The sequence below is a fragment of the Scyliorhinus torazame genome, chromosome 9, assembly GCF_047496885.1.
Source record: "Scyliorhinus torazame isolate Kashiwa2021f chromosome 9, sScyTor2.1, whole genome shotgun sequence".
Classification (NCBI taxonomy): Eukaryota; Metazoa; Chordata; class Chondrichthyes; order Carcharhiniformes; family Scyliorhinidae; genus Scyliorhinus; species Scyliorhinus torazame.
In genome coordinates, this window is record NC_092715.1 from 139313464 (window position 1) to 139340769 (window position 27306).

Here is a 27306-nt window from a genome sequence, read left to right on the forward strand (position 1 = left end):
AACAGGAAGGTCTGTGGTTCCATCCCTGATCTGTGGTTGAGTTAGCACCTGTCAGATGAACAGTGGTGCAGACACTAAATCGACTTGAGCAGTCCTGGACTAGGGAGTGGAAAAGTTACGTCAGAGTTTCAGCCCTTGATCAATGTCCAATGACCCCTGCTGGAAAATTACGCATGTACAGAAATCGGGCTCAGCTGTGACCTTCTCTAGGGTCAAGAAGCCTTCTGACACTCACTGTTTTGGCACATGAAGAATGACCAGTTGAAAGAGGTATCAATGGATGCCCTGTGATCATCGAATAATACTCTAACAGTCAGTGCTTTAGAAAAGAGGGTAAAATTAAGAGAAAATTAAAATAATTCTGAGCTATTTTGTGTAGAAATAATATTAAGAGTACACAATACGGTTGGTAGATATAAACGCAGAGGCCAGTGTATAGTTGAATTTCTGAAGTGTCCTGCCAGCAGGTGAGGTTGTGCACATAATACTGACGTGTCAAAGGGATAAAAATCCACTGAAACCTAATGATCCCTGCCTCAGGCTTCATTATCATTAAACCTAGGCCATGAAATTTGGCTCTATAGCACCAGAGGCCTTAACTCAAAGAATGTCAGCCATAACAGTCCAGCCACTTCAAGCACAGCTCGCTTGGAGTGCCTTGATTGACAGTGTCATCCATGTGCCAGAAGCATGCAGAGTGAGTGGATTGTTTTGTCAATCAGTCTCTAACATTGACTTGGCAGACAACCTGCCATTTTACACTGTGTAGATCCTGTTATTATACTTTTGTAAGGGCCCCGAAGAATCCAGCACGAGTTTTAAGGATACAAAATAATAACGTTTATTTACTATAACAATATATACATAACAGTAGCAGTAACTTCCCTTGCTACCTTCTCCTTCCTCCTGGTTCCTGGACTGGCCAGCTTATTTATAGCAGGAGTTTCTCCGCCCCCCTCATTGGGGAAGTTCATACTCCCATAGGATTGTGGGATAGTCATTAGGCCCCAGCCAATCGTCAGTAGGCAGGTTATAACATCCCTCCCCCCAAAGTCCAAGGAATCCACCGTAGGCCCTGGCAAAGGAAAGCGTCGAACTCGTTTGGCCGCAGGCCGGACGCCATTTTAACGCGGCGCTGGATCTGGCGGCGTATAACGAGACGGAGACCGGCACTTCCGTGATGAACGGCGCGGTTGTACATCCACGGCCTGTGGACCCGAGGATTCCCCCTCTGATTCATCCTGTGTCTCCATCTCGGAGTCAGAGTCTGCTGCCTCCGTCATGTCAGCGTCCCTATCCCCATTCGGTCCCGTCACGACCTGCGCAGGCTTCGAGTGAGGCACCAGTGGAAGATTTGGAGGACTACCTTCCCTTGTTTCTGGTCTTTGCCGCTGTTGAACTGAGCTCCGGGGGCGGGGAATCTTTTGTGGGGATGATCTTCTGGACCGGACGTGGTCTACATGTTTTCGCTGGAGACGACCCTGGGCTTGCACTTGGTACGATATAGGGCCCGTTTGGAGAAAGATTACACCAGGAACCCATTGGGCACCACCAGCAAAATTCCGTACGAATACTGGGTCACCGGGCGCAAACTGCCGAATCGGACAATGCGGAGACAATCCCGGTCCCTGCCGTTCTTGTGTGCGGCGTACTTTTGCGCCAATGTCCGGGAAGACCATACTAAGGCGGGTGCGAAGTCTCCGGCCCATTAGGAGTTCTGTGGGAGGTACCCCAAGTCACTTTATTGGGGGTGGTCCTGTACATAAACAAAAACCGAGCCAGTCTCGTGTCCATTGATCCGGAAGACTGCTTCTTTAGGCCTCTTTTGAATGTTTGCACTGCACGCTCTGCCAACCCATTTGAAGCCGGGTGGTAAGGGGCAGTGCGGATATGGCGGATGCCGTTCATCTTTGTAAACCTAGCAAACTCCTCACTCGTGAATGGAGTGCCATTATCCGTGACCAGCACCTCGGGGAGGCCATGCGTACTAAATGATAAACGCATTTTTTCAATTGTTGCGCAGGACGTTGTCCCCTGCATCTTATGCACCTCCAGCCATTTGGACTGGGCGTCAATTAGCAGAAGGAACATGGATCCCTGGAAAGGGCCTGCGAAATCTGCATGTAAGCGTGCCCAAGGCCGCCCTGGCCATTCCCAGTGATGTAGGGGCGCGGCCGGCGGAAGCTTCTGATGCTCCTGGCAAATGGAGCAGTTTTGGGCCACCTTCTCAATGTCGGTGTCGAGGCCTGGCCACCAGACATAACTCCGGGCCAACATTTTCATCTTGGACACGCCCGGATGCCCATTGTGCAAGTCTGATAATATCAGCTCCTGGCCTTTTTCCGGGACAATCACACGCGTCCCCCACAAGAGGATGCCGTCTTCCACGCTGAACTCTGACAGCTTGGAGGAAAATGCCCGCAACTTGCCTGGGAGCTGTCTATGCTGCCCACCATACAGGACTATGTGCCGAACCTTTGACAGGACTGGCTCCGTCTGGGTCCACTCACGGATCTGTGATGCCGTGACAGGCAAGGTGTCCATAAAATTTAGGGTTGCGACCACCTCACCGGTCGTGGGGGTCGACATGGGGCCGGTCGATAAAGGCAATCGGCTCAGTGCGCCGGCGTTTGCTATCTGCGTACCTGGTTTGTGCTCCAGAGAATACTTATATGCCGCAAGCAACAAAGCCCAGCGCTGGATCCGTGCAGAAGCAATGGGCGGTATCGGCTTATCCTCTCTGAAGAGTCCCAGCAGGGGCTTATGATCAGTCACGATCGTGAAATGGCGGCCGTACACATACTGGTGGAAGCGTTTCACCGCGAAAACCACTGCCAGGCCCTCCTTTGCGATCTGCGCGTACTTTTTCTCCGCTGCAGTCAATGTGCGGGAGGCGAAAGCTATCGGTCGCTCGGCCCCGTTCTCCATCTTGTGGGACAGGACAGCCCCAATACCATACGGGGATGCATCACATGTGACGAGCAAAGGCTTTCCCGGATCATAGTGGGTTAGTAACCCAGACGACGACAATTGTTGCTTTACCCGCCGGAAAGCGGTTTCTTGCGGCTGACCCCAAACCCAGGTGTGATTTTTCTTTAGCAGCAGGTGCAAGGGGGCCAGCGTAGTTGCCAGATTGGGGAGGAACTTCCCGTAATAGTTTACGAGACCGAGAAAAGAACGAAGATGCGAAGTGTCAGTCGGGGTGGGGGCATGTTGAATTGCACGCACCTTCTCTGCGACGGGGTGCAGACCCTCGCGGTCCACCCGATAACCTAGGTAGACTACTTCTTTTGCCTGAAATACGCACTTTGTGTGACGTAAACGGACTCCAGCCTCCGAAAGGCGTCTAAGGACAGCCTCCAGATTTTCCAAATGCTCTTGCTCCGACGTCCCTGTAATCAACACGTCATCTAGGTAGACAGCCACACGTGGTAAACCTCTCAAAATGCCCTTCATAACACGTTGAAAAATTGCGCAGGCAGAGGATACTCCAAAGGGCAACCATGTATATTTGTACAGGCCCCGGTGTGTGTTAATTGTTACATATGGTCGGGAGGCAGGGTCCAGCTCCAACTGCAGGTAGGCGTGACTCATATCTAATTTTGTGAATGAGAGTCCGCCTGCAAGTTTCGCGTAGAGATCCTCTATGCGAGGCATTGGGTATCGGTCGAGTCGGGAAACTGTATTCACTTTTACCTTCGTCGCCAGTTTTGTAAGGGCCCCGAAGAATCCAGCACGAGTTTGAAGGATACAAAATAATAACGTTTATTTACTATAACAATATATACATAACAGTAACTTCCCTTGCTACCTTCTCCTTCCTCCTGGTTCCTGGACTGGCCAGCTTATTTATAGCAGGAGTTTCTCCGCCCCCCTCATTGGGGAAGTTCATACTCCCATAGGATTGTGGGATAGTCATTAGTCCCCAGCCAATCGTCAGTAGGCAGGTTATAACATGTACATAGTCTCATAGTCACTCTGAGCTGGTCATGACTTCAGCTGCATTTGTGTTATTTAAAGAGCTAATCAGTCAACTTGTGAGATGCTTTTGACTTAGAAAACCAAGAAGATGATAGATAACTGGACTGTGCCACATTCTACAACCTGAATTGCTTTGTCACAATAGCATGATGAAGGCACTGCCAATGGCTGTTAAGGTCACCATCACCCTTAATGTCAATGCCAGTTGATCTTCCCAAGTGAAAGCAGACGGGATTAGCAACTTCTCAGTTTGCTGCTCATTGATATATCAAGGAGGTGACAGAGGCCCTGTGTAGAAGGACAGAGGACGTCATTGTCTTCTCACTGACTAGCGAGAAGCAGGCAGAGAGAGCTTGTGGATTTGCCAGGCTGGTGGGAGTCCCAGTGGCATGGAATGCAATCAATTGTACGTACGTGGCTCTGAAACATTGTAACAGGGAGATATACTGTAATCACAAGGACTACAACTCTAGAAATATGGGTTGGTGTGTGACTGTGCCTGGAGATCATCTTGGTGAATGCTTGGCAACAATCACAGCAACTTCATTCTGTTGCAGTCAGCAATACCCATCATCTTTGACGCACCATGAAGAACCAGTGAGTGGTTGCTGGGTAACAAAAGGTACTCACTCTATACCTGACCACCAACAAACCACACCTCAAATATCGTGAACAGTTTGGTCCTCTTATCTAAGGAAAGATATACAGGCATTGGGGGCAATCCAGAGAAGGTTCACTAGGTTGATCCTGGGTATTGAGGGATTTTCTTATGAGGAGAGGTTGAACATGTCGGGCCTATACTCATTGGAGTTTAGAAGAATGGGAGGCCACCTAATTCAGACAGAAAGTGTTCTCAGGGGACTTGACAGGGTAGATGCTGAGAGGTTGTTTGCCCTTGTGGGAGAGTCAAGGGCCAGAGGGAATAATCTCAGAGTAAGGGGTTATCCATTTAGGACAGAGATGAGGAGGAATTTCTTCTCTCAGAGGGTAATGAATCTGTGGAATACTTTACCGCAGAGACCTGTAAAGGCTGAGTCGTTAATTATGTTCAAAGATAAAATAGACAGATTTTTAATCAGTGAGGAAATCAAGGATTATGGGGATAAGGCGGGAAAGAGAAGTTGAGGATTATCACATCAAATCAGTCATGATCTCATTGAACGGCAGAGCAGCCTTAATGGGCTGAATGGCATAATTCTGCTCCGACGTCTTATTGTCTTATTTGAGGAGAATGTGAAGCAATTAGGACTATCGAGGAGGAAGCCATCAGCATTGGATTGGATTTGTTTATTGTCACGTGTAGTAAGGTACAGTGAAAAGTGTTGTTCTGTGAGCAGCTCAAACAGATCATTTAGTACATTTGGTAGAACCCTCAAGAGTATTGAAAGTCAGAGAGATCTAGGTGTACAGGTCCACAGGTCACTGAAAGGGGCAACACAGGTGGAGAAGGTAGTCAAGAAGGCATACGGCATGCTTGCCTTCATTGGCCGGGGCATTGAGTATAAGAATTGGCAAGTCATGTTGCAGCTGTATAGAACCTTAGTTAGGCCACACTTGGAGTATAGTGTTCAATTCTGGTCGCCACACTACCAGAAGGATGTGGAGGCTTTAGAGAGGGTGCAGAAGAGATTTACCAGAATGTTGCCTGGTATGGAGGGCATTAGCTATGAGGAGCGGTTGAATAAACTCGGTTTGTTCTCACTGGAACGAAGGAGGTTGAGGGGAGATCTGATAGAGGTCTACAAAATTATGAGGGGCATAGACAGAGTGGATAGTCAGAGGCTTTTCCCCAGGGTAGAGGGGTCAATTACTAGGGGGCATAGGTTTAAGGTGAGAGGGGCAAGGTTTAGAGTAGATGTACGAGGCAAGTTTTTTACGCAGAGGGTAGTGGGTGCCTGGAACTCGCTGCCGGAGGAGATGCTGGAAGCAGGGACGATAGTGACATTTAAGGGGCATCTTGACAAATACATGAATAGGATGGGAATAGAGGGATACGGACCCAGGAAGTGTAGAAGATTGTAGTTTAGTCGGGCAGCATGGTCGGCACGGGCTTGGAGGGCCGAAGGGCCTGTTCCTGTGCTGTACATTTCTTTGTTCTTTGTACATGAAAAGAAAATACATAATAGGGCAACACAAGGTACACAATGTAAATATATAGACGCTGGCATCGGGTGAAGCGCACAGGAGTGTAATATTAATGAGGTCAGTCCATAAGAGGGTCATTTAGGAGTCTGGTAACAGCGGGGAAGAATTTGTTTTCATATTTTTATTGAGTTTTTGGTATACAAAATAAATATAAATATGAACAAACTGTGGGAGTTGGAAGTATCAGTTTTGCTGCGTGCACCACTCTGGAGGAATGTGCTTCCAAGTTCATAGCAGTCTCCTGTATCATCCATAATATTGATATCATGAGAGCATAGCCCTTGCCATCAGGTCTTTGGAGGCCAGCTGGGGAGTTGGAAGAGGAGGATCCTCCGTGATCAGTGGCTTTGAACACTTCAAGAATCACTGGGGCTTTCAAGGCTGCAATAGCCCATCTTCCTGCAGCTCACTGTCAATGCCTAATTGTGCATAGCACTCTGCCCTCCTTTTCCAGGCCTGCCTTTGCACTAATGCTCACATCTAGTGTCCCTATAACTCACCTGCTGACAGCAGCTTCCAAATATGTGCCTGCCCCTTTTTCCACCTTCCAGTACACTCGGCTGTTGAACACGTGTCTGAGCAGGAGGAGGCAAACCACCCGCTTCCGCTGGGTCAGCATCACCCAGTCACGCAATGGAAAATTCTGTCCCATGTCTCTTACCCTTTCCATTTCCATCATTAAGGCCTCCAACGCCATATCTGAAAATCAGGGGTCGCAGTCTCTGGCCTGTTGCTCCATTTTATGTCCTCGTCATTTCAGAAAAGCCTTCAACCACTACGACTACAGCATTTCCTGCAGCATGAGTGCAGCTGTCTTTCAGATGGGCAGGCTGCCTTTAAGAAGTGGAGGATTGCTATTTTTTGTGCTCGCTACCCACAGACGTGAGTTTCTTGCTGAGCATACAACCATGCTTTGCATGCACCCCAGTGCACCATGTGTTGTGCTGGGGTGCATGCTACAGTCACGTTGATCAAATAGGCTGCCTACTTCAAAGTACCCAGGGTAATTGTGTGCGTGATCTCATGCCCAATATCTGGCCTAATTCAATTTTTACCTGATTGGATTGGATTGGATTTGTTTATTGTCACGTGTACCAAGATACAGTGAAAAGTATTTTTCTGCGAGCAGCTCAACAGATCATTAAGTACATGAAAAGAAAGGGGAATAAAAGAAAATACATAATAGTGACGAAATCATAGAAATCATTGAATTTACAGTGCAGAAGGAGGCCATTCGGCCCATCGAGCCTGCACCGGCTCTTGGAAAGAGCACCCTACCCAAGGTCAACACCTACACCCCATCCCCATAAACCAGTAACCCCACCCAACACTGAGGGCAATTTTGGACACTAAGGGCAATTTTATCATGGCCAATCCACCTAACCTGCACATCTTTGGACTGTGGGAGGAAACCGGAGCACCCGGAGGAAACCCACGGACACACGGGGAGGATGTGCAGACTCCGCACAGACAGTGACCCAAGCCGGAATCGAACCTGGGACCCTGGAGCTGTGAAGAAATTGTGCTATCCACAATGCTACCGTGCTGCCCTGAAATGAAATTTGCTTATTGTCCCAAGTAGGCTTCAAATGAAGTTACTGGGCAACACACATAATAGGGCAACACAACATATACAATGTAACTACATAAGCACAGGCATCGGATGAAGCATACAGGGTGTAGTGTTAATGAAGTCAGTCCATAAGAGGGTTATTTAGGAGTCTGGTGACAGTGGGGAAGAAGCTGTTTTTGAGTCTGTTCGTGCGTGTTCTCAGACTTCTGTATCTCCTGCCCGATGGAAGAAGTTGGAAGAGTGAGTAAGCCGGGTGGGAGGGGTCTTTGATTATGCTGCCCGCTTTCCCAGGCAGCGGGAGGTGTAGATGGAGTCAATGGATGGGAGGCAGGTTCGTGTGATGGACTGGGCGGTGTTCACGACTCTCTGAAGTTTCTTGCGGTCCTGGGCCGAGCAGTTGCCATACCAGGCTGTGATGCAGCCCGATAGGATGCTTTCTATGGTGCATCTGTAAAAGTTGGTAAGAGTCAATGTGGACATGCCGAATTTCCTTCGTTTCCCGAGGAAGTATAGGCGCTGTTGTGCTTTCTTGGTGGTAGCGTCGACGTGGGTGGACCAGGACAGATTTTTGGAGATGTGCACCCCGAGGAATTTGAAACTGCTAACCATCTCCACCTCGGCCCCGTTGATGCTGACAGGGGTGTGTACAGTACTTTGCTTCCTGAAGTCAATTACCAGCTCTTTAGTTTTGCTGGCATTGAGGGAGAGATTGTTGTCGCTACACCACTCCACTAGGTTCTCTATCTCCCTCCTGTATTCGAACTCATCGTTATTCGAGATCCAGCCCATTATGGTCGTATTGTCAGCAAACTTGTAGATGGAGTTGGAACCAAATTTTGCCACGCAGTCGTGTGTGTACAGGGAGTAGAGTAGGGGGCTAAGTACGCAGCCTTGCGGGGCGCCGGTGTTGAGGACTATTGTGGAGGAGGTATTGTTGTTCATTCTTACTGATTGTGGTCTGTTGGTCAGAAAATCGAGGATCCAGTTGCAGAGTGGGGAGCCAAGTCCTAGGTTTTGGAGTTTTGATATGAGCTTGGCTGGGATTATGGTGTTGAAGGCGGAGCTGTAGTCAATAAATAGGAGTCTAATGTAGGAGTCCTTGTTTTCGAGATGCTCTAGGGATGAGTGTAGGGCCAGGGAAATGGTGTCTGATGGAGACCGGTTGCAGCGGTCTGCGAATTGCAGTGGATCAAGGCGTTCTGGGAGTATGGAGGTGATGCGCTTCATGATCAACCTCTCGAAGCATTTCATTCTGACTGAAGTCAGGGCCACTGGTCGGTAGTCATTGAGGTACATTGCCTGGTTCTTCTTTGGTACCGGTATGATGGTGGTCTTCTTGAAGCAGGTGGGGACCTCGGAGTGGAGTAGGGACAGGTTAAAGATGTCCGTGAATACCTCTATCAGCTGGTCCGCACAGGCTCTGAGTGCACAACCAGGTATCCCGTCTGGGCCCGTCGCCTTCCGAGTGTTCACTTTCAGGAAGGCCAATCTGACTTCGGAAGCTGTGATGGTGGGTATGGGTGAATTATGGGCTGCTGGGGCACTCGCCAGCGGATTGTTGGTTACCTGTTCAAACCGAGCATAGAATGCGTTGAATTCATCGGGGAGGGGTGCGCTGCTGCCAGAGATACTGTTCAGCTTCGCTTTGTCGACCGTTATGTTGTTTGGTCCTTGCCACAACCGCCGAGAGTCTGTCTGTGACTCTAGCTTGGTTTGATATTCTCTCTTGGCATTCCGGATGGCTTTGTGGAGGTCGTACCTGGATTTCTTGTATAGGTCAGGGTCGTCTGCCTTGAACGCCTCAGATCTGCCCTTCAGTAGGGAGTCAATCTCGCGATTGAGCCATGGTTTCCGGTTGGGGAACGGCACGTACTGCTTTCTTTGGCACGCAGTCGTCCACACATTTGCTGATGAAGTCTGTGACGGTGGTGGCATACTCATTTAAGTTGGTCGCTGAGTTCTTAAATATGGACCAGTCCACTGTCTCTAAGCAGTCACGTAAGAGCTCTTCTGTTTCCTCGGACCAGCACTGCACAACCTTCTTAGCTGGATTCTCCCGCTGGAGTTTCTGCTTGTATGCCGGGAGAAGGAGCACCGTCTTATGGTCTGATTTCCCAAAGTGCGGTCGGGGGATGGAACGGTAGGCGCCCTTGATTTTTGAGTAGCAGTGGTCAAGAGTGTTGTCGCCCCTGGTGGGACAGGAGATGTGCTGGTGGAATTTTGGCAGTACACTCTTGAGGTTGGCCTTGTTGAGGTCTCTGGCCATGATGAACAAGGCCTCCGGGTGTTCTGTTTCGTAGTTGTTTATTACTGTGTATCGTTCGTCCAGCGCCTTCCTCACTACTGCCTGGGATGTAGACCGCTGTGATAATGGCTGAAGTGAACTCACGTGGAAGATAATATGGGCGGCACTTCACGGTCAGGTATTCCAGGTCTGGGGAGCAGTAGGTCACCAGAGTCGCCAGATCCAAGCACCAGGAGGAGCTGATGAGAAGGCAAACCCCTCCACCCTTCGCTTTGCCTGATGATGCCGTGCGGTCCGCCCGGTGAATTGAGAAGCCTTCAGGTTGTATGGCACAGTCCAGTGAGGCAGAGGTGAGCCATGTCTCTGTGAAACAGAGCACACAGCAGTCTCTTACTTCCCTCTGAGAGGTAAGTCTGGCGTTAAGTTCCTCCAGCTTGTTTTCGATTGCCTTGGACGTTTGCCAGGAATATGCTGGGGAGAGTGGTCTTGAAACCGCGTTGCTTCAGTCTAACCTGCAGACCGCCGCGTTTCCCTCGCTTCCTCGGTCGGCGGCTGCTGCTGGGTGATCCTGGGATCCGATGGCAGATGTCAGCTCTTGTGGAAGGTAGATGGTCGTGCCTGGCGGGGTCCAGGGCGCTGACGGGGAACATGGCGCTGTTTACGTATCTGGGGTCGTGTCTGGCGGGTTCCGGGTAGCTGGCGGGATCCAGGGCGCTGGCGGGGACCAGGGCGCTGGTTACGTATCTAGGGTCGCGTCTGGCAGGGTCCCGGGCACTGGTTGAGGTAGAGGGATTGCTAGGCGGGCATGTTTGCGATCCGGATGGGTCCCGGCGTTCTGCGGGCGCGGGAAAACCTTGCAGCGCGTTCGGGTCATCGTGCGCGGTCTCCGCCGTTTTGGGGGTCCTGGGTCGTGGGCAGGGGCTTCCTCAGGCAAGTTGGGCTGGGTCCTGTGGTCTGTTCCTTCCCTGGCCGCTCCTGGGGTCGGATCTTGAAGTAGGCCCGGTCGACCCTCCACGTGGATTTTTCTTTCTTCCATCACCAGGTAGGTTGGGTTGTTGGGCGGGCCTCTCTGGGTCGGGTCACTGGGCGGGTCTCTGGGGATCGCGTTGGGCCGGGTCTTGCCGTCGGGGTTGAGTCGGGAGCTCCAGGGACTGGACTCATGGACTCAGTCTTCATGATGAGAAATTCCATCAACTTCTCAGATACATAGAGGTGAGGAAAGAGGAGCAACGTTGAAGGATGTAGGGAAGTAGTCAAGAAAACAGAAGAGGAAGAGTGCCTGGGGTTAATTTAGCCCTCCATAGTTTGGTAAAGAAGCATATGGCACAGTGAAACTTAGTAGTCCAAACAGATGCGGTGATTAAGTTAAGCATGTTACGTCCCTGGTACACTGAATCTTGAGGGAACAGAAATTGGTACCAAGCATAGGGTAATGACAGGATAGGGCAGTGACAGCATTGTTGGGGACAAGGTCTTTGAAAGTAGAGATGAGCGAGTGGCTGGACAAATTGTAGCTGCGGAGTTATCGTAACAAAGGAGGATTAATGGTTTGTCACTTGAAAGTTTGAAAGTGGAGTTGGAAGTAACTGAAGATGAGTTGTTTGCATGGGGAGGTTCTGAAAGAAGTGGGATTGAAGTCAGAGGTTACCAGGGGATGGGGTGCCCTGCATGCTGAGATATATGAGAATGGTCCGTGATAGTCTTCATGGAATTGAGCGACCACAGGAGACAATAATGTCCCAGGTGGCTGTGAATATGGGTAGGAGATTTTGTACGGAGGGAGAAGTTCCTTTGATATTTTCTATATAATTTACAAAATTGTATCAAGTTTAGAAACAAACAATGACAATTTTTTCTCTTGAATATTATCCACTTTTGAAGTTTATTAGGTCCTTTAAATTCAATGTTTATCAAAAATTCATAAATTGCTGATTGCGATTTTTAAAATCACAGTTCTCCCCCCCCCCCCCATGAACTATAACTACTGCATCTGCATCAAATCAGTCTTTTCCAGTTTATTGGAAGAGGATGAAACAAAATTATTAACATTTTAATCTAACAAGCATATGGAGTGGGATAAAATCATACTTCAATGAAGCATGAAATGCCATTGCACTGGAGAGAATCTCAGATTTAAGTGAAAAGCTACTTATACTTTATAAGGATTCACATATATAATAGTTTAACTATATTCTGCTGTTCCACCCGCAAAATCGGGAGTAACTTGCAGATGTCTTCTATTAAGCATGTATTAAAGAATAATTCTGAACCAGAAAAATAATCAGGGGATTCAAGAAGAGTTTTGTAAAACTACTGACATATAAAGAGTTGTTAAAGCTGTTTTTTCTGTACCATTTATCTCAATTTTAAAAATGAGCAATTAATAAAACTTGAGTCAGGACAAACAAGCATTAACCACAGTCTGGTGAGCAAAAACAGAACGCTTTGGGTGAGATTCTTACTACAATCCGACAAGTCTTGACAGGCTTTATGTGCATTCTGTTTTTGGACAAGATTGTACCTATTACCAAATTCTCTTCAGGTTAAAGTGTTGAATAATTATGACTATCTTTGATATTACAAAGGCGTGCATCACATTCTGAAATTGTTTTTATTCAAAGCAAAACAACCAAACAGAATTAAATGGTTTCAGTATTTTTCTCTCTGTTATTAAGTGAAGAACTGACAGCTGCATTATTGTATTTGAGGCACTTTATGAATGCAAAGTGCCTCTGCATCAAAGCTGCAACTGGATTTGTGTTAAAGGCATGACCAATTCTCCAAGAGAGCCAGAATCCTCAGATTGACCCAGGCAACCAATCATAATGTACAAGATTTTATTCCACAACAGTGATTGGCCCAAAATCGTGGAACATTTGATCAACTGGCAGCAGTGGCTATGATTGGGATTAACTACGAGAGTCATGTAGCACCATCAGCGAGAGAGGCAGAGGTAGGTTTGCTAACACTTCCCAGAATTGTCCTGGGCACTTCACAAGTTAAAGATTAAGCTACTGGACACTGTTGTGGAAGAAAACCCAGAGGGATGAATTCAAACATTCTGTTCATTATTTTCTTTGAATATTTTTTGTTTATTGCAAAAAAACGTTGTGATGGCTGAGATGGTTTAATTGGATGGGGTGCTGGAGGAATGTGCCCACTGGAGTTGACAAAAAAATTGACTAATAAGATCCAAACCGAAGATTTGCATAGGTTTCCTGGAAGGCAAAAGAATGGGCAACTTTCTACGAGAACAGTGCTTCCCCAAGCTATATTCAACAACACCCCATTTTAACACTTGAAACTTAATGTGAGGTCAAATGCCAACAGAAACAATCCGGCAATCAAGCAGCAGTTACATTCAGTGTACAATTATTAGAGTTCTTACATGTAGTCATAGAGGTTTCTGTCTGCTTGTCATATTTTTATATGACAAAATATGCCGTGAAGTCTGTCTTCTCCACTCCCTGCCCTGTAAATAGCCCTTGTCCCTCACAAACATTAATCAGACCCTCTCAATACACACACTGTTAACCAGCCCCTCCCCAACACAGATTGTAACCAGCCCCTCCCCAAACACGCACTGTAACCAGCCCCTCCCCCACACAAATTGTAACCAGCCCCTCCCCAAACACGCATTGTAACCAGCCCCTCCCCAAACAAGCATTGTAACCAGCCCCTCCCCAAACACACAGTAACCAACCCCTCCCCAAACACACACTGTAATCAGCCCCTCCCCCAACACAAATTGTAACCAGTCACTCCCCCACACAAATTGTAACCAGCCCCTCCCCAAACACACACTGTAACCAGCCCCTCCCCAAACACACACTGTAACCAGCCCCTCCCCAAACACACACTGTAATAAGCCCCTCCCCCAACACAAATTGTAACCAGTCCCTCCCCAACACACTGTAATCAGCCCCTCCCCAACACACACTGTAATTAGCGCCTCCCCAACACACACTACAATCAGCCCCTCCCCAACACACACTACAATCAGCCCCTCCCCAACACAACAATCAGCCCCTCCCCCACACACACTGTAATCAGCCCCTCCCCAACACACTCTACAATCAGCCCCTCCCCCACACATACACACTGTAATCAGCCCCTCCCCAACACACACTACAATCAGCCCCTCCTCCACACACAATGTAATCAGCCCCTCCCCAACACACACTACAATCAGCCCCTCCCCAACAGACTGTAATCAGCCCCTCCCCAACACACTGCAATCAGCCCCTCCCCCACACATTCTGTAACCAGCCCTTCCCCAACACACACTTCAATCAGCCCCTCCCCCACACGTAGGAATCAGCCATTCCCCCCACACACTGTAACCAGCCCCTCCCCACACATTGTAATCAGCCCCTCACCCACACATTGTAATCAGCCCCTCACCCACACATACAGAAATCAGCCCCTCCCCCCACAATATTCAGCCCTCAACCACACTCACATTAATCAGCCCCTCCCCCCACACTATAACCAGCCCCTCCCCCACATTATAATCAGCCTCTCTGCCACACAGTAATCAGTCCCTCTCCTCCCACACTCAGGAATCACCCCTCCCCCAACACAGCAATCAGCCTCTCCCCCTCACACACAGTATTCAGCCCCCCCCTCCCCCACCCCGGCATAGTAATCAGTCCCACCCCCACACACAGAAATTAGCCCTTCCCCCCACACACTATAACCAGCCCCTCCCCACATACTGTAATCAGCGCCCCCTCCCCCCACAAACGCAGTATTCAGACCTCCCACATATAGTATCCAGCCACTCCCCCAGTGTACTCAGCCCCTGCCCTGCACAAAGTAATCAGCCCTGCTCACAAAATATTCAGCGCCTCCCACACACCGTAATTAGGCCCTCCCCATAGACAAACACATTAATCAGCCCCTGCCCTACGCAATAGTAATCTGTACCTTGCCCCACAAACAGTAATCATCCCGTCTCCCCACACAATAATCAGCCCCTCCCACACACATAATAATCTGCCTCTCCCAAACACATTGTGACCAGGCCCTCCCCACACTCACATTAATAAGCCCCTCCCCCAAACACTGTAACCAGCCCCTCCCCCAAATTGTAAACAGCCCCTCCCCCACACAGAATAATCAGCCCTACCCTCACACACAGTAAGCAGCCCCTCCCCCACACAGTAAGCATATCCTCCCCCACAGTAATCATCCCCTCCCCCACACAGTAATCAGCCCCTCCCCAACACACAGTAATCAGCCCCATACCCAGACACACAGTTATCATCCCCTCCCCCACACAGTAATCAGCCCCTCCACCACACAGTAATCAGCCCTTCCCCCACACAGTAATCAGCCCCTACCCCACACTCTATAATCAGCCCCTCCCCCACGCTCTGTAATCAGCCCCTACCCCACACTCTATAATCAGCCCCTCCCTCACACAGTAATCAGCCCTCCCCACACTCTATAATCAGCCCCTCCCCCACACTCTGTAATCAGCCCCTACCCCACACTCTATAATCAGCCCCTCCCCCACACAGTAATCAGCCCCTACCCCACACTCTATAATCAGCCCCTCACCCACACAGTAATCAGCCCCTCCCCACACTCTATAATCAGCCCCTCCACCACACAGTCATCAGTCCCTCCCCCACAGTAATCAGCCGCTCCCCCACACTTTGTAATCAGCCCCTCCCCCACACAGTAATCATCCCCTCCCCCACACAGTAATCAGCCCCTCCCCCAAAGTAATCAGCCCCTCCCCCACACTCTGTAATCAGCCCCTCCCCCACTCTGTAATCAGCCCCTCCCCCACACTCTGTAATCAGCCCCTCCCCCGCACAGTAATCAGCCCCTCCCCACACACTCTGTAATCAGCCCATCCCCCACAGACAGTAATCAGCCTCTCCCACACTGTAATCAGCCCCACCTCCTCACAGTAATCAGCCCATTCCCCTCACAGTAATCAGCCCCTTCCCCACACAGTAATCAGCCCCTCCCCCACTCAATCATCCCCTCCTCCACACAGTAATCAGCCACTCCCCACACACAGAAATCAGCCCCTCACCCTCACACAGGAATCAGCCTCTCTCCCCACCCAGTAATCAGCCCCTCCTCCACAGGCATTCACATAAATCAACCCCTATCCCACACACATAGTAATCCGACTCTTCCGCCACACACACCGTAATCAGCCCCTCTCCTCCACACACGGTCATTAGCCCACTACCCTCCCACACACAGTAATCAGCCCCGCCCCGCACACACACTGTCATTAGCCTATCCCCCCCACACACAGTAATCAGCCCCGCTCCTCCACACACACGGACATTAGCCCCCCCCCCCCCCCCCACACACACAGTCACAAGCCCCTCCCCGCACACACATTAATTAGCCTCTCCCCCACACATTGTAATCAGTCCCTCTCCCCACACTGTAATCAGCCACCCCCACACACAGTTATCAGCCACCCCCAGAGTAATCAGCTCCTCCTCCAACACACATTAATCAGACCCTCCCCAAGAGCGCGCCCCCCCCCCCCACACACAGTAATCTGCCCTCCCCCTCACACAGTAATGAGCCACTCCACAATGCAGAGTAAACTGCCCCTCACCCCACAGGCAGTTATCAGCACCCCCCCATATAGTAATCAGCCCAACCTCCACACAGTAATCAGCCTTTCTCCCCCACACAAATCAGCCCCTACCCACCACATACACTCTGTAATCAGCCCCTCCCCTCCCCTCCCCCACACACAGTAATCATCCCCTCCCCCACAGTAATCATCCCCTCCCCCACACAGTAATCAGCCCCTCCCCCACAGTAATCAGCCTCAGCCCCACACTCTGTAATCAGCCCCTCCCACACACTCTGTAATCAGCCCCTCCCCCACACTGTAATCAGTGGGGGAGGGCAGCACGGTAGCATTGTGGACAGCACAATTGCGTCACAGCTCCAAGGTCCCAGGTTCGATTCTGACTTGGGTCACTGTCTGTGCGGAGTCTACACATCCTCCCTGTGTGTGCGTGGGTTTCCTCCGGGTGCTCCGGTTTCCTCCCACAGTCCAAAGATGTGCAGGTTAGGTGGATTGGCCATGATAAATTGCCCTTAGTGTTGGGTGGGGTTACTGGGTTATGGGAATAGGGTGGAGGTGTTGATCTTGGGTAGGATGCTCTTTCCAAGAGCTGGTGCAGACTCGATGGGCCGAATGGCCTCCTTCTGCACTGTAAATTCTATGAAAAATACACAGTAATCAGCCCCTCCCCCACACAGTAATAAGACCCTCCCCCACACACACATTACTTTGGTCCTGTACCACAACAGTGCCCTTGTGAATGCACTGCATCGCTATAATTTCGGACTGTATACAAGTGGCTGATTAAAGTACGACCAGGGCTGCAAAGCAGGCCGAGCCAAAGTTATGGAGAGCTAATCTGAACATGTCATTTGTGCAGATCCACTTGTCACTATCATGTTTCAGAAGGAATAACTGATGAAATCCCATCACAAGGTCATCATCCTCCCCCCACACTGTAACCAGTCCCTCCCCCACACACTTAAAAAAATCCCTGCCCCACATTGTAATCTGCCCTTCCCCCAATACAGTAATCAGCCCATCACCCACACACAAAAATATCTCCTCCCACACATATAGTCATCACTCCCTCCACCCCAGACAGAATATTCTGCCCCTCTCCCCACAGTTATCAGCTCCTCCCCCACACACACAGTAATCAGCCCCTCCCCACACACAAACTCAGCAAACAGCCCCTACCCCCAAGATAGAGAGTACTCAGCCTTATCCCACACAGTACTCAGTCTCTCCACCACACGCCAATCTGCCCTATACCCCACACACAGTAATCAGCCCCACCCCCACACAGTAACCAGCCCCTCCCCCACACAGTAATCAGCCCCTCATCCACACAGTAATCAGCCCCTCCCCCCAACACAGTAATCATCCCCTCCCCCACACAGTAATCAGCCCCTCCCCCAACACAGTAATCAGCCCCTCACCCACACAGTAATCAGCCCCTCCACCCAACACAGTAATCACCCCCTCCCCCACACAGTAATCAGCCCCTCCCCCCCACACACAGTAAGCAAACCCTCCCCCACACAGTAATCAGCCCCTCCCCCACACAGTAATCAGCCCCTCCCCCACACACAGTAATCAGCCCCTCCCCCACACAGTAAGCAGCCCCTCCCCCACACAGTAATCAGCCCCTCCCCCACACACAGTAATCAGCCCCTCCCCCACACAGTAATCAGCCCCTCCCAAACACAGTAATCAGCCCCTCCCCCACACAGTAATCAGCCCCCCCACACACAGTAATCAGCCCCTCCCCCACACAGTAAGCAGCCCCTCCCCCACACAGTAATCAGCCCCTCCCCCACACACAGTAATCAGCCCCTCCCCCACACAGTAAGCAGCCCCTCCCCCAAACAGTAATCAGCCCCTCCCCCACACACAGTAAGCAGCCCCTCCCCCACACAGTAATCAGCCCCTCCCCCACACACAGTAAGCAGACCCTCCCCCACACAGTAATCAGCCCCTCCCCCACAAAGTAATCAGCGCCTCACCCACACAGTAAGCAGACCCTCCCCCACACACAGTAATCAGCCCCTCACCCACACAGTAATCAACCCCCCCACACAGTAATCAGCCCCTCCCACACACACAAACTCAGCAAACAGCCCCTCCCCAAGATACAGAGTACTCAGCCTTATCCCACACAGTACTCAGTCTCTCCACCACACGCCAATCTGCCCTATCCTACACACAGTAATCAGCCCCACCCCCACACAGTAATCAGCCCCTCCCCCCCACAGTAATCAGCCCCTCCCCCATACACAGTAATCAGACCTTCTCCGCTCACAGTAATCAGCCCCTCCCCCCACACAGTAATCAGACCTTCTCCGCTCACATTAATCAGCCCCTCCCCTGCACACAGTAATCAGCTCCTCCCCCCCACACAGTAATCAGCTCCTCCCCCCCACACAGTAATCAGCCCCTCTCCCACACACAGTAATCAGCCCCTCTCCCACATACAGTGAACAGCCCCTCTCCCACACACAGTAATCAGCCCCTCCCCCACACACAGCCTTAATCAGCCCCTCCCTGTGGTAAACCACTGTATTATCTTGTACTTACTGTTCTTACTTATTGTACGTACTGTTCTTAATTTTTGTTACATGTCTGGGTTTGTCCCTGCTGGCTCCGCCTGTGGCTCCGCCCCTCAGGCTCAAGTATAAACATAAGAACATAAGAATTAGGAGCATGAGTAGGCCATCTGGCCCCTCGACCCTGCTCAGCCATTCAATGAGATCATGGCTGATCTTTGTGGACTCAGCTCCACTCTCCGGCCCGTACACCATATCCCCGAATCCCTTTATTCTTTGGAAAGGTATCTATCTTTTTCTTAAAAACGTTTAAAGAAGGAGCCTCAACTGCTTCACTGGGCAAGGAATTCCAGAGATTCACAACCCTTTGGGTGAAGAAGTTCCTCCTAAACTCGGTCCTAAATCTACTTCCCCTTATTTTGAGGCTATGCCCCCTAGTTCTGCTTTCCCCGACCAGTGGAAACAACCTGCCCGCATCTATCCTATCTATTCCCTTCATAATTTTTATGTTTCAATAAGATCCCCCCCGCATCCTTCTAAACTCCAATGAGTACAGTCCAAATCTATTCAACCTCTCATCATAATCTAATCCCCTCAACTCTGGGATCAACCTAGTGAATCTCCTCTGTACTCCCTCCAGTGCCAATATGTCCTTTCTCAGGTAAGGAGACCAAAACTGAACACAATACTCCATATGTGGCCTCACCAACACCTTTCCAATTGCAGCATAACCTCCCTAGTCTTGAACTCCATCCCTCTAGCAATGAAAGACAAAACTCGATTAGTCTTCTTAATCACCTGTTGCACCTGCACACCAACTTTTTGCGACTCATGCACCAGCACACCCAGGTCCCTCTGCACAGCAGCATGTTTTAACATCTTACCATTTAAATAATAATCCATTCTGCTGTTATTCCTCCCAAAATGGATAGCCTCACACTTGGCAACATTGAATTCCATCTGCCAGACCCTAGCCCATTCACCTAACCTGTCCAAATCCTTCTGCAGAGTTCCGGTATCCTCTGCACTTTTTGCTTTACCACTCATCTTAGTGTCGTCTGCAAACTTTGCCACATTGCACTTGGTCCCCAACTCCAAATCATCTATGTAAATTGTGAACAACTGCGGGCCCAACACTGATCCTTGAGGGACCCCACTAGTTACAGGTTGCCAACCAGAGAAACACCCATTTATCCCCACTCTCTGCATTCTGTTAGTTAACCAATCCTCTACCCATGCTACCACTTTACCCTCAATGCCATGCATCTTTAGTTTATGCAGCAACCTTTTGTGTGGCACCTTGTCAAAAGCTTTCTGGAAATCCAGATATACCACATCCATTGGCTCCCCGTTATCTACTGCACTGGTAATGTCCTCAAAAAATTCTACCAAATTAGTCAGACACGACCTACCCTTTATGAACCCATGCTGCGTCTGCCCAATGGGACAATTTCCCTCCAGGTGCCCCGCTATTTCCTCCTTAATGATAGATTCCAGCATTTTCCCTCCAACCGAAGTTAAGCTTACCCGCCTATAATTACCCGCTTTCTGCCGACCTCCTTTTTTAAACATTGGTGTCACGTTTGCTACTTTCCAATCCTCTGGGACCACCCCAGAGTCTAGTGAATTTTGATAAATTATCACTAGTGCGTTTACAATTTCCCTAGCCATCTCTTTTAACACTCTGGGATGCATCCCATCAGGGCCAGGAGACTTGTCTACCTTTAGCCCCATTAGCTTGCCCAATACTGCCTCCTTAGTGATTACAATTATCTCAAGGTCCTCACCTATCATATCTTTATTTCCATCAGTCACTGGCATGTTATTTGTGTCTTCCACTGTGAAGACTGACCCAAAAAACCTGTTCAGCTCCTCAGCCATTTCCCCGTCTCCTATTATTAAATCTCCCTTCTCATCTTCCAAAGGACCAATATTTACCTTAGCCACTCTTTTTTGTCTTATATATTTGTAGAAGCTTTTACTATCTGCTTTTATGTTCTGAGCAAGTTTACTTTCATAGTCTACCTTACTCTTCTTTATAGCTTTTTTAGTAGCTTTCTGTTGTCCCCTAAAGACTTCCCAGTCCTCTAGTCTCCCACTAATTTTTGCCACTGTATATTTTTTCCTTCAATTTGATACTCTCCCTCACCTCCTGAGATATCCACGGTCGATTTTTCCCCTTTCTATCGTCTTTCTTTTTTGTCGGTATGAACCTTTTCTGAACACTGTGAAAGATCGCTCGGAAGGTTCTCCACTGTTCCTCAACTGCTTCATCATGAAGTCTTTGCTCCCAGTCTACCTTAGCTAGTTCTTCTCTCATCCCATTGTAATCGCCTTTGTTTAAGCACAAAACACTAGTGTTTGATTTTACCTTGTCATCCTCCAACTGTATTTTAAATTCCACCATATTGTGGTCGCTCCTTCCAAGAGGATCCCTAACTATGAGATCATTAATCAATCAAAGGTGGCTAACCTCCAGCCCTGTCCTCAATCTGGGACCGGCTGCCAGCAGGTATCTTTTAGCTGATTAAAGCCACAGTTTACTCTTCCGACTCTCATCTGTCGTCATTGATGGTACATCACTCCCCCACACTCATTAATCAGCCCCTCCCCCACACTCAGTAATCAGCCTCTCCCCCACACTCAGTAATCATCCTCTCCCCCACACTCAGTAATCAGCCACTCCCCCGCACAGAGTAATCAGCCCCTCCTTCCAACACACCCACAGTAATGAGCCCCTCTCCCCACAGAGTAATGGGCCCCTTACCCACACACAAGAATCAGCCCCTTTCCGTCCACAAACCATCAAACTGCTGTTGACTACCTCAGTAGCCCAGGACACACCCATACCCACCGTCCCAACTTTCAAAATCAGATCGGCCTTCTTGAAATCTTTTTTTTAAATTGTGACTACCCAATTATTTCTTTTTCCAATTAAGGGGCAATTTAGCGTGGCTAATCCACCTAACCTGCATGTCTTTAGGTTGTGGGGGTGAAACCCACGCTGACACGGGGAGAATGTGCTAACTCCACATGGACAGTTGCCCAGGGCTGGGATTCGAACCCGGGTCCTCAGCACCATAGTCCCAATGCTAACCACTGTGCTACGTGCCGCCCTCAGATCAGCCTTTTTGAAAGTGAACCTTCAGAAGGCGATGGGTCCGGACGGGGTCCCTGGTCATGGACTCTATCCTGAGTGGACCTGCTGGCAGACATGTTCACGGACATCTTTTTGTTAAATTTAGAGTACCCAATACATTCTTTCCAATTAAGGGGCAATTTAGCATGGCCAATCCGCCTACCCTGCACATCTTTGGGTTGTGAGGGCGAAACCTACACAAACACAGGGAGAACATGCAAACTCCACACGGACAGTGACCCAGAGCCGGGATCGAACCTGGGACCTCGGCGCCGTGAGCCAGCAATACTAACCACTGTGCCACCGTGCTGCCCCCAGGGACATCTTTAACCTCTCCCTACCTCATTCCGAGGCCCCCACCTGCTTCAAGAAGACCAGCATCATGCTGGTGCCAAAGAAAAACCAGGCAACGTGCCTCAATGACTACTGTCCAGTGGCCGTGACATCAATCGTAATGAAGTGCTTCGAGAGGTTGGTAATGAGGCACGTCAACTCCATTCTCCCAGAATGCCTAGATCCACTGCATTTCGCATACTGCCGTAATCGGTCCACAGCAGACGTTATCTCCCTGGCCCTACACTCATCCCTGGAGCATCTCGACAACAAGGACTCCGACATCAGACTCCTATTTATTAACTACAGTTCCGCCTTCAACACCATAATCCCAGCCAAGTTCATATCAAAGCTCCAAAACCTAGGACGTGGCTCCTCACTCTGCAACTGGATCCAAGACTTTCTGACCACAATCAGTAAAAATAAACAACAGCACGTCCTCCACAATTGTCCTCAATAAAGCGGCCCGGCAAGGCTGCGTACGTAGCCTCGTACTATACTCCCTATACATAAATGAGCATGTGGCAAAATTTGGCTTCAACTCCATCTATCCGTTTGCTGATAACACAACCATAGTGGATCAGATCGGAACAACGATAAGTCAGAGTACAGAAGAGAGATAGAGAACCTAATGGGAGTGGCGCAATGACAACAATCTCTCCCAAAATGCCAGCAAATCTAAAGAGCTGGTCATTGACTTCAGGATGCAAAGTATTGTACATACCCTTGTCTGCATCAACAGGACCGAGGTGGAGATGGTCGACAGCTTCAAATTCCTTTTTTTTTAAATTTAGAGTACCCAATTATTTTTTTTCCAATTAAGGGGCAATTTAGTGTGGCCAATTCACCTACCCTACACATCTTTGGGTTGTGGTGGCAAAACCCACGCAAACACGGGGAGAATGTGCAAACTCCACACGGACAGTGACCCAGAGCCGAGATCAAACCTGGGACCTCAGCGCCGCAGTCCCAGTGCTTACCACTGTTCCACCATGCTGCCCTAGCTTCAAATTCCTAGGTGTGCACATCATCAATAATCTGTCCAGGTCCACCCACGTCAATGCTACGACCAAGAAAGCACAACAGCGCCTCTACTTCCTTAGGAAACTAAGGAGATTCGGCATGTCCACATTGACTCTGACTAATTTTTACAGATGTACCAGAGAAAGCATCCTATCTGGCTGCATCACAGCCTGGTATGGCAACTGCTCGGCCCAAGACCGCAAGAAACTTCAGAGAGTCGTGAACACCGCCCAGTCCATCACACAAACCTGCCTCCCTTTCATTGACTCCATCTACACCCCCCGCTGCCTGGGGAAAGCGGGCAGCATAATCCAAGACCCCTCCCACCCGGCTTACTCACTCTTCCAACTTTGTCCATCAGGCAGGAGATACAAAAGTCTGAGAACACGGACAAACAGATTCAAAAATAGCTTCTTCTCTGCAGTTACCAGACTCCTAAATGACCCTCCTATGGACTGATCTGATTAATACTACAGTCCTGTATGCTTCACCAGATGTCAGTGTGTATGTATTTACATTGTGTCCCTGGTGTTGCCCTATTACGTATTTTCCTTTCATGTACTAAAGGATCTGTTTGAGCTGCATGCAGAAAAATACTTTTCACTGTACCTCAGCACACGTGACGATGAACAAATCCAACCCAAATCCAATCCAATCCACAGAGTAATCAGCCCCTCTCCCCACACACAGTGTTCAGCCTCTACCCTCACAGGCAGGAATCAGCTCCTCTCCCAACAGTGTAATCAGCTATGCCTCCCACACACTGCAACCAGTCACTTCCCCGTACTGTAAACAAACCATCCCCACACTGTAACCAGCCCTTCCCCCACCACACAGTAATCCACCGCTGTCCCACACATTGTAATTCACACAGTAAGCAGCCTCTCCGCTCACACAGTAATCAACCCCTCCCCAACATGTAGTAACCAGCCCCTCCCCCAAACACAGTAATCAGCCCCTCCCACAAACACAGTAATCAGCCCCTACCCCATACACAGTAATCAACCCCTCCCCACACAGTAATCAGCCCCTCCCCCACACACAGTAATCAGCCCCTCTCCCCACACAGTAATCTGCCCCTCCCCCACAAACAGTAATCAGCCCCTCCCCCCACACAGTAATCCGCCCCTCCCCCAAACACAGTAATCAGCCCTTCTCCCCAAACAGTAATCAGCCCCTCCCCATACACAGTAATCAGCCCCTCCCCCACACACAGTAATCAGCCCCTCCCCCACACACAGTAATCAGCCCCTCTGCCCACACAGTAATCAGCCCCTCCCCCACACACAGTAATCTGCTCCTCTCCCCACACAGTAATCAGCCCCTCTCCCCACACAGTAATCTGCCTCTCCCCCACACACAGTAATCAGCCCCTCTCCCCACACAGTAATCAGACCCTCCCCCACACACGGTAATCAGCCCCTCCCCACACAATAATCAGCCCCTCCCCCACACACAGTAACCAGCCCCTCCCCCACACACAGTAATCAGCCCCTCCCCACACACAGTAATCAGCCCCTCTCCCCACACAGTAATCTGCCCCTCCCCCACACACAGTAATCAGCCCCTCTCCCCACACAGTAATCAACCCCTCCCCACACGCAGTAATCAGCCCATGCCCCACACAGTAATCTGCCCCTCCCCCCACACAGTAATCAGCCCCTCTCCCCACACAGTAATCAGCCCCTCCCCCACACACAGTATTCAACCCCTCTCCGCACACAGTAATCAGCCCCTCTCTCCCCCACACAGTAATCAGCCCCATCGACACGCACAGTAATCAGCCCCATCCATCCATACACACAGTAATCATCCCCTCCCCCACACATGCAGTAATCAGCCCATCTCACACACAGTAATCAGCCCCATCCAAACACACAGTAATCAGCCCCTCCCCCACACACAGTAATCTGCCCCTCCCCCACACACAGTAATCAGCCTCTCACCCCACACAGTAATCAACCCCTCTCCGCACACAGTAATCAGCCCCTCTCTCCCCCACACAGTAATCAGCCCCATGGACACGCACAGTAATCAGCCCCATCCATCCATACACACAGTAATCATCCCCTCCCCCACACATGCAGTAATCAGCCCATCTCACACACAGTAATCAGCCCCATCCAAACACACAGTAATCAGCCCCTCCCCCACATGCAGTTATCTGCCCCTCCCCCACACACAGTAATCAGCCTCTCACCCCACACAGTAATCAGCCCCTCACCCCACACAATAATCAGCCTCTCCCCCACACACAGTAATCAGCCCCTCCCCCACACACAGTCATCAGCCCCTCCCCCACACACAGTAATCAGCCCCTCCCACACACAGTAATCAGCCCCTCACCCCACACAGTAATCAGCCCCTCCCCCACACACAGTCATCAGCCCCTCCCAACACACAGTAATCAGCCTCTCCCCCACACAGTAATCAGCCCCTCCTCCCCACACAGTAATCAGCCCCTCCTCCCCACACAGTAATCAGCCCCTCCCCCACACACCGTAATCAGCCACTCCCCACACACAGTAATCAGCTCCTCACCCACACACAGTAATCAGCCCCTCCCCCACACACAGTAATCAGCCACTCCCCCACACACAGTAATCAGCCCCTCCTCCCCACACAGTAATCAGCCCCTCCCCCACACACAGTAATCAGCCCCTCCCCCACACACAGTAATCAGCCCCTCCTCCCCACACACAGTAATCCGCCCCACCCATACACACAGTAATCAGCCCCTCACCCTCACACACAGTAATCAGCCCCTCTCCCCCACACACAAACACAGTAATCAGCCCCATCCCCACACTATAATCAGTCCCTCCCCCACACACAGTAATCAGCCCCTCCCACACACAGTAATCAGCTCCTCCCCCACACACAGTAATCACCGCTCCCCCACACAGTAATCAGTCCCTCCCCGACACAGTAATCAGCCCCTCTCCCCCACACACAAACACAGTAATCAGCCCCTCCCCCACACAATAATCAGCCCCTCCTCCACACACAGTAATCAGCTCCTTGCCCACACAACAGTAATCACCGCTCCCCCCACACAGTAATCAGTCCCTCCCCCACACACAGTAATCAGCCCCTCCCCCACACACAGAGTAATCAGCCCCTGCCCACACACAGTAATCAGCTCCTCGCCCACACAACAGTAATCACCGCTCCCCCCACACAGTAATCAGTCCCTCCCCCACACACAGCAATCAGCCCATCTCACACACAGTAATCAGCCCCTCTCCCCACACACAGTAATCAGCCCCTCCCCACACACACAGTAATCAGCCCAATCCATACACACAGTAATCAGCCCCTCTCCCCACACAAACAGTAATCTGCCCCTCTCCCCCACACACGCAGTAATCAGCCCCATCGCCACACACAATAATTAGGCCCACCCCCACACAGAAATACAGTGATCAGCCCCTCCACACAGTGATCAGCCCCCACACACAGCAGTCAGCCCCTCCACACACAGTGATTAGCCCCTGCCTGACACACAGTAATCAGCTCCACACACAGCAAGCAGCTCCACCTCCCACACACTATAATGACACCCTGAGTGTTGGGTGGGGTTACTGGGTTATGGGGATAGGGTGGCGGTGTTGACCTTGGGTAGGGTGCTCTTTCCAAGAGCCGGTGCAGACTCGATGGGGCGAATGGCCTCCTTCTGCACTGTAAATTCTATGATTCTATGATAATCAGCCCAACCCCGACACAGGTATTATCCCTTCCCTGAAACAGAAATCAGCC

At 50.2% G+C, this 27306-nt stretch overlaps 1 long non-coding RNA gene across 1 annotated transcript in view; it reads right to left on the reverse strand.

Moving 5' to 3' along the window:
* The window catches only part of LOC140430025 (uncharacterized), a 69474-nt gene extending 45234 nt beyond the window's left edge, over positions 1–24240 (reverse strand). Inside the window, exon 1 of the long non-coding RNA XR_011949283.1 lies at positions 24157–24240. This is a non-coding gene — a long non-coding RNA (uncharacterized lncRNA). The remainder of the gene's footprint in view (positions 1–24156) is intronic.
* Positions 24241–27306: the final 3066 nt, after the last annotated feature.